The sequence below is a fragment of the Syngnathoides biaculeatus genome, chromosome 11 (assembly GCF_019802595.1).
Source record: "Syngnathoides biaculeatus isolate LvHL_M chromosome 11, ASM1980259v1, whole genome shotgun sequence".
In the NCBI taxonomy this organism is placed as follows: Eukaryota; Metazoa; Chordata; class Actinopteri; order Syngnathiformes; family Syngnathidae; genus Syngnathoides; species Syngnathoides biaculeatus.
The window spans coordinates 5,347,083-5,362,892 of NC_084650.1; the positions used below are offsets into that span (position 1 = coordinate 5,347,083).

The 15,810-nt window shown below is 41.3% G+C and overlaps 1 long non-coding RNA gene across 1 annotated transcript; it reads right to left on the reverse strand.

The window, feature by feature from the left end:
* Positions 1-371: 371 nt before the first annotated feature.
* Positions 372-14,105, reverse strand: LOC133508902 (uncharacterized). The gene is made up of 2 exons (XR_009797178.1): positions 14,072-14,105; positions 372-899 (listed from the first exon to the last, which is right to left on the reverse strand). It is a non-coding gene; the product is annotated as an uncharacterized LOC133508902 (long non-coding RNA).
* Positions 14,106-15,810: the final 1,705 nt, after the last annotated feature.

A 15,810-nucleotide genomic window follows, 5' to 3' on the forward strand; every position in this document is an offset into this window, starting at 1 on the left:
CACCTATGGCTGTGGAGTCGAGTGTATTTACCTCTTGTTCAGGAGACAAATTAGCAAAATTCCGGCTCGTTGTGTTGGTTGATTTTGCTCGGATACTCGTTTCCAAAAGACCCGATTTGTTATGAAAAATGGATTGCACAGGTGCAAAGAACAAGAGCTTTGCGGGTTCCAAATGACTGATAGGTGTGTATAGAGGTAGTAAAAAAAATAGGGTGGAGGAACTAATTTGTCTCACAGTTTATACCATATGTTACGTGTGAATTTAGAATAAATCCCCTTGTTCAAACCACCAAAATATAACAAAGTACTGATATTGAGTTTAAGACAATTTAATCACACACAATACAATACAACACAAAACAATCACAAAATAGAAGTACAAACAAAATTTAATAGCATGTAACACGACATAATTAGCCAAGGAATTTTTGTCACCATCCTCGAACGAATGTTTCAAATAGGCGATTGTTATTTCCACCAAATGTTCCAGATATGTTCAAAAGTCGAAAGCCAGAATAAAGTGTGGTCTCCGTGTACTTGTGTACTTGTCCGAAAGCAGCAGTATTAATAACAACCATCCTTCCAACCATCGACAGCCATCCTCGTCTTTATAGGAACATTGTAGAAATCCGTTTCCGACGACGTAAAAAAGTCCTCTCAGAATGTAACAAAAGATCTGGTTCATAATAAGTTAATAAAATAGTCAGGGGTACTCAATGTGTCGATGCGCATGGGCCGCCGTCAGTGGTGGCGCAGGCCACCGTTTCCCCCGACGTAGAGGTGGGTCAGATGGGGAGGCTGGCGGGCGAGTGTGGTTGCACTCGGGGTAGGGAGGAGAAAGATGCTCCCCACCGCCGGCCACCGGTGTCAGGGCATCCCTGACGTAACTAATAAAGCACCTAAGATAGGAAAATGAAGAGAGAATAACGAATGAATAACTAAAATAACCATATAGACACGTAAAACATAGCTCTAGATTAATTCCGATAACATCCATGATATTTACTTCACCCGGCATGGGTCCTCCTGATTACTCTACATACACAAGACTTGTAAAATGGTTAGGAAATCGAACAATTATCGTACAGTTATTTTGAATATTTCATCAGGTCCCTCATGCTCATTGTCTGTGTCTTTCGGGGAGTCTGTTAGTGGAGAAGTGATCCTCATATTGTCGAAATATGGCTCGAAAAGATATGGTAAAATGGCCCCAGTCACTTCACTCACTTCTGAGATGTTTTCTTCCTCAAAAAGAGCTTCAGTCTCAGAAATGGCATCAGAAAAATCTGAAAAACACTGTCGTTGATCTACCATTTCATTTCGCACAGCATGTTTTCAATGCCAAGGCTCCAGTGTGATGTCTGGACATGATGTCACAGACAAATATGGCCACCCCTGGATGCACATTTTGTTGAGTCAGACTTAAGCAACTTTGCCTTTTTATAGAACACTATCAACTCACATTTTATGACTGGTATTATCATCAAAGTGATGAATATTATTTGCAGTTTTCATGACAACACCTATTTTAAAATTTGATTTTTTTGTGTCAGTGGCATCGAGTAAGTCTGCTTGTGCATTCCGTTGACTCATATTGAAAAGGAAAAAATTGAATGAAATGCTAAAATGAAAAGAAAAATAAGATCCATCAATTTTCTGAGCTGCTTCTCTTCATGAAGGTCTCAGGAGTCCTGGACCCAATCCAAGTTGTCTTCGGGCAGGAGGCAGGGTACACTCTGAACTGGTTGCCAGCAAATCACAGAGGATGTAGAGACAGACAACAGTTGCACTCACAATAACACCTCAGGGAAATTTAGACTCTCAAATTAATGTATTATTTTTGGGATGTGGGAGGAAACCGGAGTGCCTGGAGAAAACCAATACAGGAACAGGGAGAACATCCAAACTCCACACAGGGAGGGTCAGGATTTGAACCCTGGTCCTTAGAACTGTGAGGACAATACTCGAACCAGTTGCGCCTCGTATATATATCTGACACATAGATAGATAGATAGATAGATAGATAGATAGATAGATAGATAGATAGATAGATAGATAGATAGATAGATAGATAGAGATAGATAGATAGATAGATAGATAGATAGATAGATAGATAGATAGATAGATAGATAGATAGATAGATAGATAGATAGATAGATAGATAGATAGATAGATAGATAGATACTGCTGGTAAAGCCTATCCCAGCTGAAGTATCGGACCACTGCAAATCAACCAAGGCCCAGCTGTCCCTCTAAACCTTAACCTCGAACAAGGAGAAGATTCATGAGAGATGCAATCAAGAAGCTCATAATCACTCTGAGTGAACTGCAGAGATCTACAGCTGAGGTGGGAGAGTCTGTTCAGAGGACAACAATCAGTTGTATACTGCACAAATCTGGCCTTTATGGAAGAGTAGCAAGAAGAAAACCATTTCTCAAAGATCTTTTTTAAAGTTTGCCAAAAGCAACACAGCTCATCACCCTGGACACACCATCCCGCTGTCAAACATGGTGGTGGAAGTCTCATGGTTTGGTCCTGCTTTTCTTTAGCAGGAACATAGAAGATGGTCAAAATTGATGGGAAGATGAAAGGAGCCAAATACAGAACGATTCTGGAAGAAAACCTGTTGGAGTTTGCAAAGACCTGAGACTGGAATGAAGATTTATCTTCCAACAGGACAATGATCCAAATCATAAAGCCAACTCTACAGTGGAATGGTTCAGAAATAAAAGTATCCAGGTGTTGGAATAGCGAAGTCAAAGTCCAGAACTGAATCCAATCGAGAATCTGTGGGCAGAGCTGAAGAATGTTTACAAACGCTCTCCATCCAACCTCACTGAACTCAAGCTCTTTTGCAAGGAAAAATGGGCAAGAATGTCAGTCTCTCAATGTTCCAAACTGATAGAGACATACCCTAAGTGGCTTGTAGCTGAAAATGGAGCACAAGGTGGCGCAAAAAAGTATTAATGCAAGGGGGCCGAATAATATTGCATGCCCCACTTTTCAGGTTTTTATTTATTTAAAAAGTTTCAAAACATCCAATAAGTTTCTTTCCACTTCACGATTGTGTCCCACTTGTTGTTGATTCTTGACAAAAAAAAAATAATAATTTGATATCTTTATGTTTGAAGCCTGAAATGTGGCGGAAGGTTGAAAAGTTCAAGGGGGCTGAATACTTTCACAAGTCACTGTGTATAGAGCTCATGCACCTCCGTCATAAAATCATGACTCACGATATTGCCGGTCAAACAAAGCATTGTTGCAAGTTGATTCTGTTGAGACGAAACAAAAATAGTCTTATAGCACAACATCCATTTCCTGTAGTCGTTCACAAGGTTTTAACACACTGCAGGAGGGATTTTGGCCCCACTCCTCCACCACGCAGATCTTCTCTAGATCAGACAGGTTTCTGGGCTGTCACTGAGAAACGTGGAGTTTCGGCTACCTCCAAAGATTTTTTTAATGAGTTTGGGTCTGGAGACTGGCTAGGCCATGCCAGAACCTTGATATGCTTCTTACGGAACCACTCCTTGGTATTCCGGGCTGTGTGCTTCGGGTCATTGTCATGTTGAATGACCCAGCCACAACTCATCTTCAATGCTCTGACTGAGGGAAAGAGGTTGTTCCCCAAAATCTCACAATACATGGCTGCGGTCACCCTCTCCTTAATACAGTGGTCCCGTCCCGTGTGCAGAAAAACACCCCAAAGCATGATGCTACCACCTTTCCAGGCGTGTGGAGTTGTACAATTTTATCTTTGGACAGCTCTTTGGTCTTGGCCATGTTACAAGTTTGAGTCCTACTGATTGCATGGGGTGGACAGGTGTCTTTATGTAGTTAATGACCTCACATAGGTGCATCTAATTCACGATGATAGATGGAGTGGAGGTGGACTTTGGTCTTTGAGGGTCAGAATTCTAGCTGATAGACAGTTGTTCAAATACTTTTCATCACTGTAGAGGACCCATATTTAATGCTGAGGTTGATGTTTTTGCCGATAAAAAATTGGACTGGTAATTGGCTTCCGCTTGTCTTGGAAAACTGGATATTCACATGCATCTGGTAAGTAAGTCGTTGAGATTTACATGGAAAACTTTGAAAGTGTATGAAAGTCTGGATGCATATAAATACTTCATTGCTGGGTCTGTTCTCAATCACGAACAAATCCCACATTGTAATGGGCCCACTCAGATTTTTTCAATACAAATACCAATATTTAAATAAATGACCCCTAGTTTTACACAAACTCTCATTTATTAACTATGGTTGGTAAAAAAAATAAAAATAATTAAAAAAAGAGGACAGCGAGTCAGCTCCTCCGTACACGGAAGCATATCGCTGCCACACGGAAACCTCTCTCTGACAGTTTATTTTCTTTTTTAAAATATCCATTGTTCTCAAATGAGTCAATTTGGCATTATAGATAATTCTAGGTAATTTCAGATTGAGAAGAATAATTCCTACCTGAAATTAAATGATCGCTACATAGGCGTGTGTATTTGGTTGGGCACCATCCATCACGTTTAATTGCCGTAACCCATTGATCTTTATTGGTCTTTTCAGGTGGTATTCCATACAAATATCAATATTTAAATACATGAACCATGGTTTTACACAAACTCGCATTCATGAATTATGACTGGTAAAAAAAAAGAGGACGGAGATGGCTCCTACACACATGGAACCATTTTGCTGCCACACGTAAACCTCTCTGCGACAGATTTTTTTTTTTTTTTTTTTTAAATGCGCATTGTTCTCAAATCAGACAATTTGACATAAATTCTTATTGGTAATTTAAGATTAAAAATAATTCCTACCTGTAATGAAGTGATCACAACACAGGTGTGTCTATTTTGTTGGGCACCATCCATCATGTTTCATTGCTGAAATCCATTGATCTTTTCTGGTCTTTTCAAATGGTATGCTATAGAATGATCTCTTTGAATATTTGTCTCATCTGTTGTGACAACCAACAGCACAACAGGTCTCGGGCATTGTAAATATTCTCCTCCGGTTCAATGTCTCCCACAATGTTGGGCAGCTCTGTTATGGCGCCATGAAAATGGTGACGTCACGTGCATGAGCTCTGTATCCTCCCTGATGGCCCCATGAAGAGGCAGTGGAATGGGTGAGTGGGGTCACCAACGATGCTAGTAACCTTGCAGGTGAGAGAGGTGTGATAAAAGTCCAGGAGAGGAGAGTGACACCCCAATGATCTTCTAAGCTGCTTCTACAGTGTCCTGCAGGATCTTGCGGCAGGAGGTGGTGCCGGCACCATACCGCACAGTGATGCTGCAGTACAAAATGTTCTTGATCATCCCTCTGTGAAAGGAGATCATGATAGGGGACCGGGCTCTCGCTCCTTTTAGCTTCCGCAGGACGTTAAGCCGTTGTTGAGCCTTTTCTCTCAGTGCTGTGGTGTTAGTCGTACAGGAAAGGTCTTTGGAGATGGTGATGGAGTCCGTGATGGTCTGGATACCACGCCAAAGGCTCCTGGTGACCCTGATGCTTTCATTGTGGAAAGAATTGATATTGGATAGATGTCACATCAAAGACTATCCGGAGAAGAAAGGGGCAAAAAAGACTGATGGCAGGGGACCCAATTCGTCTGACCTCTGGCTGAACCCTAACACAGAGCGATGTTCTCCTGGTGATATGCAGACACACACCCATCCAACATCGGTGTTTCTTTTTGTTGTTTTACTGCAATGAAGACGTGAGTTGGGAACTGCTTAAAAACATTTACAGTAGATTGGGGATTGTGTAACTTTGGATGGGGCCTAAGAGAAGATGATTGAGGAATCACCAGAAATGTAAGGCGATTTGTTATTTTTCAGGGTTTTAAGAAGTTATTGAGTTGCGGATATTTGATTTGGGGAAAAAAAATGTAAAATGCATATTTTAGTTGACAATTAAGTTTAAATAAAGCAAAGCAAATTTATTTTTATAGCACATTTCAGACACAAGGCAAGCCAATATCTTTTATATGATTAAAAGGATTTGAATACAAAGAAAAAAAAACATTAAAAACAGGGGGAAAAAATAATACAAAATAAAAGTAAAAATGACAGAAAAAAATTACATAGAATTTTTTAAAAATTAAAAATAAAATAAAGGTTTGTTTTATAATTGGCACTAGACACTAGCCTGGTTGAAGCCGTGGTTAATTCTACTATTATGAATACATTGACACAATTGTGAAAAACAAAATTGTTGTCGGTTTTGTGAAAATGTGCAACTCACACCTCTGAGGTCAGATCCCTGATTTGTTTGCACTCACAGAGTTAACAGTTTTGTTTGAAACAATGTTTGTTTTAAATACTGTCATGATCAAGGCAAAGCCATTTATATAGCAGTCTTAAGATATAAAAAATGAAACAAGTAATTTATAGCAATTGAAATGACAACAAAAGTTTTAAAGCTATTTTACACTGGTATCTGACTGACAAGAGTCAGGTCCACTTGGACACTTGTGCTGATGTTTCATGTACTATATGTTTATGTTTGTGTGGTGAATGCTGGAATTTTGGACAAGTGTTTTGTGATAGTGCATTGTTCGTGAGACTGGTATAGGAAAAGCAACTAATCACAGAAAGAAGAAGAAAAAAAGAGGAGGAAAGGCAACTGCGCAAAATCTCAGAAATAGAGCAATTCAACATTCACAATCAGAATCAGAATCAGCTTTAATGGCCAAGTATGTAACAACACACAGCAGCAGCTTACTTGCTAACTTCCGGAACAGATTAATAAGTAGAGACAGAACTGTATTAACGTTGCGATATTATGAACATTTTTGTGTGAAAAACATGAACAATGATTGAAACCCATCACCCTTGACTTGTGATTCCGAAACTAGTTAATACATTTCATATGTAAATAAGATGAGGCAATTAAAGATTTTCATGGTTTCACAGTCATAATGGCCCTCTGAGAGAAACTGTAACTCCAATGTGGCCCACGACAAAAATGAGTTTGACACCCCTGCTCGAGCCTCTTGGGTCTTGTATTCCTTGTTGTCTTGTCAATATGTATGTATTTAGTTCTCTACTTTCTTGCTGTCAATGTTGCTGCATTGTCGTTTGCCGAAGGTCACTGGTTGGTTCATTGTCTGTCATTGACTTGTGATGGAGGACGTTTTTTTTTCTCCTCATTTTTTAATTTCGGCTAGTGAGAATGTTGGTTATCCAAATAAAGGCTGGAGATGATCAACAGTTTCTTCGAAGCATTTACTTACAGAATATTCTGGGCACTTATGAGTTACAGACAATGGCTGTAGAGACCAGATCACAAGTGCGAAGGTACAGAGAAAGCACACGTCCTTTATCTTGTCAGAAGGGCGGACCATGGGTGGTATCAAACCTGTGCCATGACATCAGGGGGTTTCCACTTAGACAAAGGGTTTCTGTCTCAACCGGTTCTATCTGGCAATGGATTATTACCAAGTGTCCAGTATCCAGTTCCACAAAGTTAGCCTATGTGGAGAGATGCAGATATCACTCAAGGACACATCTGGTTACAGAGCAGAGCTCCACTGAGGACATGAGGGAATTATGCAGTCATGACTAAATATGGGCATAAGACATACTTCACTTGTCTTGATGGTGTTTTGAGATTACACCAAGTGTTTCTTTGTTAGATTGACTAATGTTTCTTTGTTTGTACTTTGTTTGCATTTGTTTCTAAAATGAATTGTCTTTGTTTTTTTCAAATGTAAATACATTTCTGTTATACCTACACTCCTAAATGGACTCCCTTTTTCCCTGTACTAAGGTCCTCCGCCTAGGTTAATTCCAGCCACAGTAATTTGGTACTTGCCTGAAATTTGGTGGAGTTGAGATTGCTTGGTACTTGCACATACGTGACTTTCGTTTACCTTTGGCATTTAGTGTAAAACCAAAAAACAAATGACTAACAAATGACAATCAAATCCTATTGGCCTAAAAATATAATGGAAGAAATATATCGAATCAAACCAATTACTGGTCTCTTCTTTCCCAAACACAAAGTCAAAGTTGTCAAAGCTTTCTTGCTACTGTGCTCGATGTAAATCTTTTGTCATGCTTACTGATATTAGTTTCACAAAGCATGAAAGGAATGAAAAGTAAACATTATCAAGCCCCACACTCTCATCTTTCTTCCTTAATGGAGATGGGGAAAAGGATCCCCAAATCACTATTTAACAAATGATGCCTAGTCAACAAAAGAAACTTCCTGCATGCGTACGTCTGGTGTGGCAGAGAAATATGTTAGAATAGTACAGGACATGTATGAGGGCAGCAGAACAATGGTGAGGTGTGCCGTTGGTGTGTCAGAAGAATTTAAGGTGGAGGTGGGACTGCATCAGGGATCAGCTCTGAGCCTCTTCCTGTTTGCATTAGTAATGAAAAGGCTGACAAACGAGGTTAGACTGGAGTCCCCTTGGACCATGATGTTCACAGATGATATTGTGATATGCAGTGAAAGCAGGGAGCAGGTGGAGGAACAATTAGAAAAATGGAAACACGCACTGGAAAGGAGAGGAATGAAGATTAGCCGAAGTTAAACAGAATATATGCGCGTGAATGAGAGCGGTGGAGGGGGAAGAGTGAGGCTACAGGTAGAAGAGAGCACGACAACTTCAAATATTTTGGGTCAACAATTCAGAGCAATGGTGAGTGTGGTAAAGAAGTGAAGAAATGGGTCCAAGCAGGTTGGAACAGCTGGCGGAAGGTGTCTGGTGTGTTATGTGATAGAAGAGTCTCTGCTAGAATGAAGCGCAATGTTTTTAAAACAGTGGTGAGGCCGGCCTTGATGTACGGATTAGAGACGGTGGCACTGAAGAAACAACAGGAGCAGAACTTAAGGTAGCAGAAATGAAGATGATGACGTTCTCGCTCGGAGTGAGCAGGTTGGATCAGATTAGGAATGAGCTCATTAGAGGGACAGCCAAAGTTGGATGTTTTGGAGACAAGGCTCAAGACAGCAGACTTCGATGGTTTGGACATGTTCAGAGGCGAGAGAGTGAGTATATTGGTAGAAGGGTGCTGAGATTGGAGCTGCCAGGTAAAAGAGTGAGAGGAAGACCAAAGAGAATGTTGATGCATGTTGTGAGGGAAGACAGTTGGGTTTAGAGGGGAAGGTAAAGGAGATAGGCTACGATGGAAAATGATGACACACTGTGGCGACCCCTAATGGGACAAGCCGAAAGGAAAAGAAGAAGAAGAAGATGAATCAAAAGAAAAATCCAATGGTTATTTGAAATATTATGATTTTGGATATTAAATTCCTCTTGGTGGCTCGGTGGATGTTGATGGATGTTGTAAGGGAAGACATGATGGCAGCTGGGGTTAGAGAGGAAGATGCAGGAGATATGCTACAATGGAAAAAAAAAAGACACGCTGTGGCGACCCCTAACGGGACAAGCCGAAAGGAAAAGAAGAAGTTACTATGATATATTATGTTTTATCTTTCCATGCATCCATCCATCTATTTTCTAAGCCCCTTATCTTCACGAGGGTCACGGGAGGCCAATCGTCGCTGTCATCGGACAGGAGGGAGGGTACACCCTGCAGTGGTTGCCAGCCAATCGCAGGGAACATAGCGACAAACAGCCACACTCACAATAACACTTCGGGGCAATTTAGAGTATCCACTTAATGTTGCATGGTTTTGGGATGTGAGAGGAAACCGGAGTGCCCAAAAAACCCACGCAACCATGGAGAGGACAAGCAAACTCCACACTCCTGCCTCCTGCCCGTTGACAGCTGGGATAGGCTCCAGCACTCCCGTGAATGTTGTGAGCATAAGCGACTAAGAAAATGGATGGATGGATAGAAAATTGTACTACACTAATATTAAGTGGACAACAATTGTTCAATTTATGTGATGCAAGAATGTGTAGAAAAACAACTGCAATATCTGTTGAAAGTGCAGGAAGGAAATGCATGAAAAGAACAAAACCTTTTCACAAGAAACATGAAGTAAAAACCCTTTAATTGCTTTACAGGGGTACATAAAGTGGTATCATAGGCCGGATATGGCCCCCAGGCCCTCAGTTTGACTCTCGTGGTATGTGAAAGAATAATTGAAGTAAATAATTAAACTGTGCATGATGCATCATAGCTCTGTTTTTTTTCCTTTAAATTCAAGTACAATGCATTTGCATTCAATCATTTGGAAATATTTGTTGTTAAATATTTATTTAAGTACAATTTCTATTTAACTTTTGTGTGCAATACATATTAATTGAAAGACCAAGTACATTTTGTTTTTCTTAATTTAAGCACCACGTTAATTTTCCAACTGTGCAGAATATAATTGTAATTTTCAATATTAAATATACTTTCTTGTAAAAAAAAAAAAAAAAGTGCCTCAAACTTGCATTGCTCTCACAAAACTGATCATCCCACAAATCACAAACCTCAAGATGACAAAAAAACATCCATCCATCCATCCATCCATGCATTTACTGAGCCGTGTATCCTCACAAAGGTCCCGGGAGTGCTGGAGGCAATCCCAGCTGTCATTGGGAGGGAGGCGGAGAACACACTCAACTGGTTGCCAGCCAATCGCAGCGCACATGGACACAGACAACAGTCACACTGAAAATCACACCTAGGAGCAATTTAGTCTCCAATGAATGAATGTTTTTGGGATTTGGGAGGAAACCGGAGTGCCAGAAAAAAACCCACGCAGGGACAGGGAGAACATGCTAAATCCTCACCGGGAGGGATGGGATTGAATCTGGGTCCTCAGAACTGTGAGCCCAACACTTTAGACCTTTCAACATGCCGCCCCACAACAAAACATCCATCCATTTTCTTAGTCGCATATCCTCACAAGGGTCGCGGGGAATGCTGGAGCCTATCCCAGCTGTCAACGGGCAGGAAGCAAGGTACACCCTAAACTGGTTGCCAGCCAATCGCAGGGCACATGGAGACAAACAACCGCACTCACAATCACACCTCGAGGCAATTTAGAGTGTCCAATTAATGTTGCATGTTTTTGGGATGTGGGAGGAAACCGGAGTGCCATGAAAAAACCCACAGAGGCACGGGGAGAACATACAAACTCCACACAGGAGGGTCTGGCATTGAACCCGGGACCTCAGAACTGTGAGGCCAACGCTTTACCAGCTGATCCACCGTGCCGCTTAAAGATAATATTCCCGCGTTATTTTTTAAAAGATCGGAACAACGAGCAACCTATGCCTCTTTATGCAGGAGATGACAAACCCGGAAACGATGATTCGTGGAGGCTTTCGGTGTTGAACTATATTATGTGAAAAGTGACTGCCGTGCTGCCAGAAGAGGTGGGGGGTTCACTTTAAACCTTGCAATTTCAAACTATCCTATGAAAGAGTTCACTGTGCAGCAGTGGATCACTTACAAGGCTGTTGTAGGATTTTTGATGTGGTTCTTGTAAGGTTGTAGTAATTGTTGTGCGTACTGTAATTCAGCTCCTCTCAGAGGCCATATGGCCAAGTGCAGAATGCCCCATCTAAATGCTGATTTATTTATCACTATCTTATGTCTTCAAGGCAAAGCGGAATGGCTTAAATCGGTTCTTGCAGCACTCAAAATATAGGGTCCCATGCTATGTTAGTGATGGATTTTGCATGTATGTATGTATGGCATGAGAGCAATATTGGTAAATCCCAGATTTACTCCAATCATCATAAAGCTTTCTTAACGGTGCAGTACATTGTCTTAGCAATTGGAACGCCATATTTATGTTTATTCAACCACATTCTGCTGACTAGCAGTTTCTGCAATGTGGAGACGGCATTCTGACTAGACCAAGAATTGGAGCTTTTTTGGCTAAGAGAGCTATAAAAGCCACTTTAAAAAATGTATTTCTCTTACAATTTTTTTTCACACTGAATATATTGAAAACCTTGCATTTTTGAGCAAGACCAAGAATTTTGGAATACAGTACTGTAAGTCTCTCAATGTGCTATTTTTAATAACATCTGTATACCGTACTTACCGGACTATAAGGTGCACTGCATTGTAAGGTGCACCTTCAATTATTGGCCTGTTTTAAAACTTTTTTTTCCATATATAAGGCGCACCACATTATAAGGCGCATAGAATAGACGCTACAGTAGAGGTTGGGGTTATCCATATATAAAGGCACACCGACGGCTTTTGAGAACATTAAAGGAAAGAAAATTAAAATTAAATTAAATGTTTGGTGCACCTTATAATGTGAAAAACACGGTACTTACGCTTACTGTCATGAGCAAAACTTGGCCACTGCCAAGATGGCCGTGGCCATGCCACTGCTCTGGGTGGTGACACCTGTCACTGCTCACAGCTGTTTCACATTGGGACTCTAATTAGACAGGCATTTAAGTTGCAGTTTTTGTCATTGGCATTGGCCAGTTCGTTGTGCACTGAGTTAGTGAGCTATATTTACTAACAGTAAGAATCTCCACCACTGAAAATAGTGTAGTCTTGAGCTATACTTGCACAGCGTTTCGGTGCCACCACAGTTTAGTCCTGTCTTAGTTTCATAGTCATCGTCATGTCCTAGTTCAAAGTTTGTCTCCTAGTCATCAGAACTCATCGCATGTCTTTTGGATCCTGCCTAGCCTAGCATTTCTGTACCTCTGGCCTCTCGGACTGCTTACACCGTGAATGACCTCAGCTTTGAATAAAACTATGTGTAACATCATGCCCTCATCTCGGAATCCTGCATTTGGGTCAAGCCTCGTACCAGAGGTTCGTGAAACTTACTAATAATAGATACAATATTCCTTACCATTTTTACTGTGTACGTATGATAGGGGTGCTCAATGTGTCGATGTGCCTGTCGGACAGCTTCCGTGTCGGGTTCGCCCGCGAGGGCTGCCGTGTCAGGTCACCCGCGAAGGCTATCCAACGCACACATCGACACATCTAGCACCCCTGTCATACGTACGCGGAACTTTTGTTACATTATGAGAGACAGATTAGGTGGTCCACCCCAAATATTATTTTTTTTAGTAGCTGTGTACACACCTACCTGTCCTTTGAACCCACGAAGCTCTTGTCCTTTGCACCCGTGCAATCCAATTTTCACAACGAACCGGGTCTCTTGCAAACTTATGAAGGGTAAATCCATCCTCCCGAGTGTTCAAGCAATGTACAGCAATGCAACGAGCCGGCATTTTGGCTAACGCGAAGGAATGACGAGGTACCTTCTCGGAGGTATTGGGTGGTATTGCTATGTACGTCACTTCCTGCTTCTTCTCGAAAACAAATCCCTCGAGAGGATTTTCATGGCGGGAGTTACAAAAAGCTGGATGTCAAAATCATGTTTTGTCGTGAAAAAACGCATGGGTCCATGTCAGCTGATGTTTTTTCATTAAAAAATTACTAAAAATCATGCATTTCATGACAGTAACCCTTTAAAGTTGAGTTGAATTGCAATAGCTGATTCTCAGTCTTTGAAGACGCTGTCTAAAAAACAGGTGCAAATTAACAAAATGTAGCCAATCTGGTGCAGGAACTTTTCCACATCAATAAAAACTCCTGAAATACCACAAAGATAATCACGACAAGTTGTCTTTTGAGAAATGCTACTTTGGCTCCTCCAAATGATCTAAGGGCTGAGTTTGAGCTAGTCACAATAAGCAGTCATGCCATCTCACCAATGACAAAAATCCTTTTGTTTCTGCTTTTCTAAGGAAGTGGGTCTCAGGGGAGTGGCCAAGCCACTGTCCTGGATGCAGCTGCCTCCAGCAGCAGCTCATCTCTTGCACCTTATTGACGCAAATTGGGCCAGGCATATTAGCCTTGTTTTTCACTCTCAGTGGCCAGTTCTTTCTATCGTGAGCATTCAACATGGGGTTGGACCCAAATGCAGGACTCCAAGGCAAGGACATGACGTTGAGGGTGGTTTTATTCCAGACAGAGGTCATACACAGATAAGCAGTCCAAAAAAGGCAACGGTACAAAAACACGTGGCAACAGACAAGGTCCAAAAATACAAAAACGAGATTGGATTATTTCTAGGCAAAACAACAATACTTTATTAGCTATGGTGGCACAGGAACACTGGCCGTGACAACGAGGCAAATACACAATGAGAGGCTCGTATGCTCACCCAGACGACTGCAGTCTCAAGCACAGCAAACTGGCAACTGAGAAATGAAAAACACCAGGCTTATATGCCTGGCCTAATTAGTTTAAATAAGGTGCAGGTGTTGAGCTTCTGCCGGAGGCAGCTGCGCCAAGGGCAGCGGCGTGGCCATGCCCCCTGACAATGGGTCGTTTCAGCACACTCCAACAATTTGTGGTGGCCTCTCCTAGAGCAGTTCTGCGGGTGTGCTGTCCCAAGGTGCAAACACAATTCTATGCACCTTGGGGACATACATCTTCAGTAAAATCTGAGAAAAAGTTGACCAACGAGGCAAAATTAGAACTTAAAAGATGTTTCAACTGCACAGACTGGAATGTCCTTGAGAATTCAGTGACAGCCTAGACCAAGGGGGTTCAATGTGTCTGGTCGATTGTGAGGCAGTTTTGGTCGATCGTGACGGCATGCCACAAGAAAAAAAAAAAGACACCAGTCGTGGTTTTTCACCTTTAGCTCTCTGCACATGTGCAAACAATGACAGTACGGAAAAAACACTAGTCAGCGAGATCTCCCCTATTTTAAGCCCTCGCTTAAGAAATTTTATCAAACATGAGTATGGATGCTGGAGTAAAGAAGACAAAAACGTATCACTTTCATTCGGAATTTAAAGTGGACTTTTTTTCACAATGTAATTTTCGAAGCGCGTTTGCCTCATCTGCCAGCGTCGTGAAATGTGGAGCAGCATTTTCGAACTGTTTTGGGAAGATACGACACAGACAATCTGCCGAGAAACAAGCTGAGAATGAGAAAAGTGAACAAACTAAAATCCCAATTGGCTGCACAGCAGTCATTTTTCACAAAATATCGTTCAACAGCGAAAGCAGCCACCGAAGCATTGTTCCGGGTTCGTCACATCATTGTTAATAACAAGACGTCCTTCCGAGATGGAGAGATGGTAAAAGAAACGTAGCTGACTCATTGTTCCTATCTTTTAAAAATAAGGCAGGAATATTATCTTCAATAAAATCTCTGCAGATGTAAAAGAGTACAGTTACACGGCGTTGTGAAGCCATGGCTGGTGGGGAAGGACATCAGAAATTTTTTCTCACTGCAGTTGGATGAATCCATTGACGTGAGTGAAACGGCCCAAGTCTGCATTTTCAACTGCAATGCTGTTTAGTGATCATCAAGATGAACTCAGATAGTAACAAAAATGTTTATGGTTCACTATGTTGTGTTGTGCAATATTGGATCATGCAAGGCACACAAACATACATTTACACATAAAGAATCCTCAATATACTTTAAAATAAATATGTTTTGCACTTTTGTAGTGGGTAGATCTTTGTGGCTCGGTATTCTATTTCATTATTGGTCGTTCTAAAGAAAATAAAAAGAAGACATCAGCCCCCTTCCACCAGGTCGATCGCGGGAGGCTGGCTGCTTGAAAAGTAGTTATTGTGGTAAAAAAGTCTGGGCACCCCTGGCCTGGACGAAAATAATGGATGCTGTTACAATGCATTCCAGTAGCTGTGAGGAGGTGTGTGTGTTCCAACAAAAACTTTTCCCATATTCAATAAGAATAAGATGTGGTTTGCTGTCAAAATTAGGCAACTTCACAAGGCTAAATAGGTCGCACATCATAGTGGGAATATGGCCCTGTACGATCACACTAGAAACCAGATGATTAAAGAAATTAACATTGCAAGGAGGGATTATGCAGCAAATAAGGGAAAAAATCAGTTTGTTAATCCAGTCTGGCACGC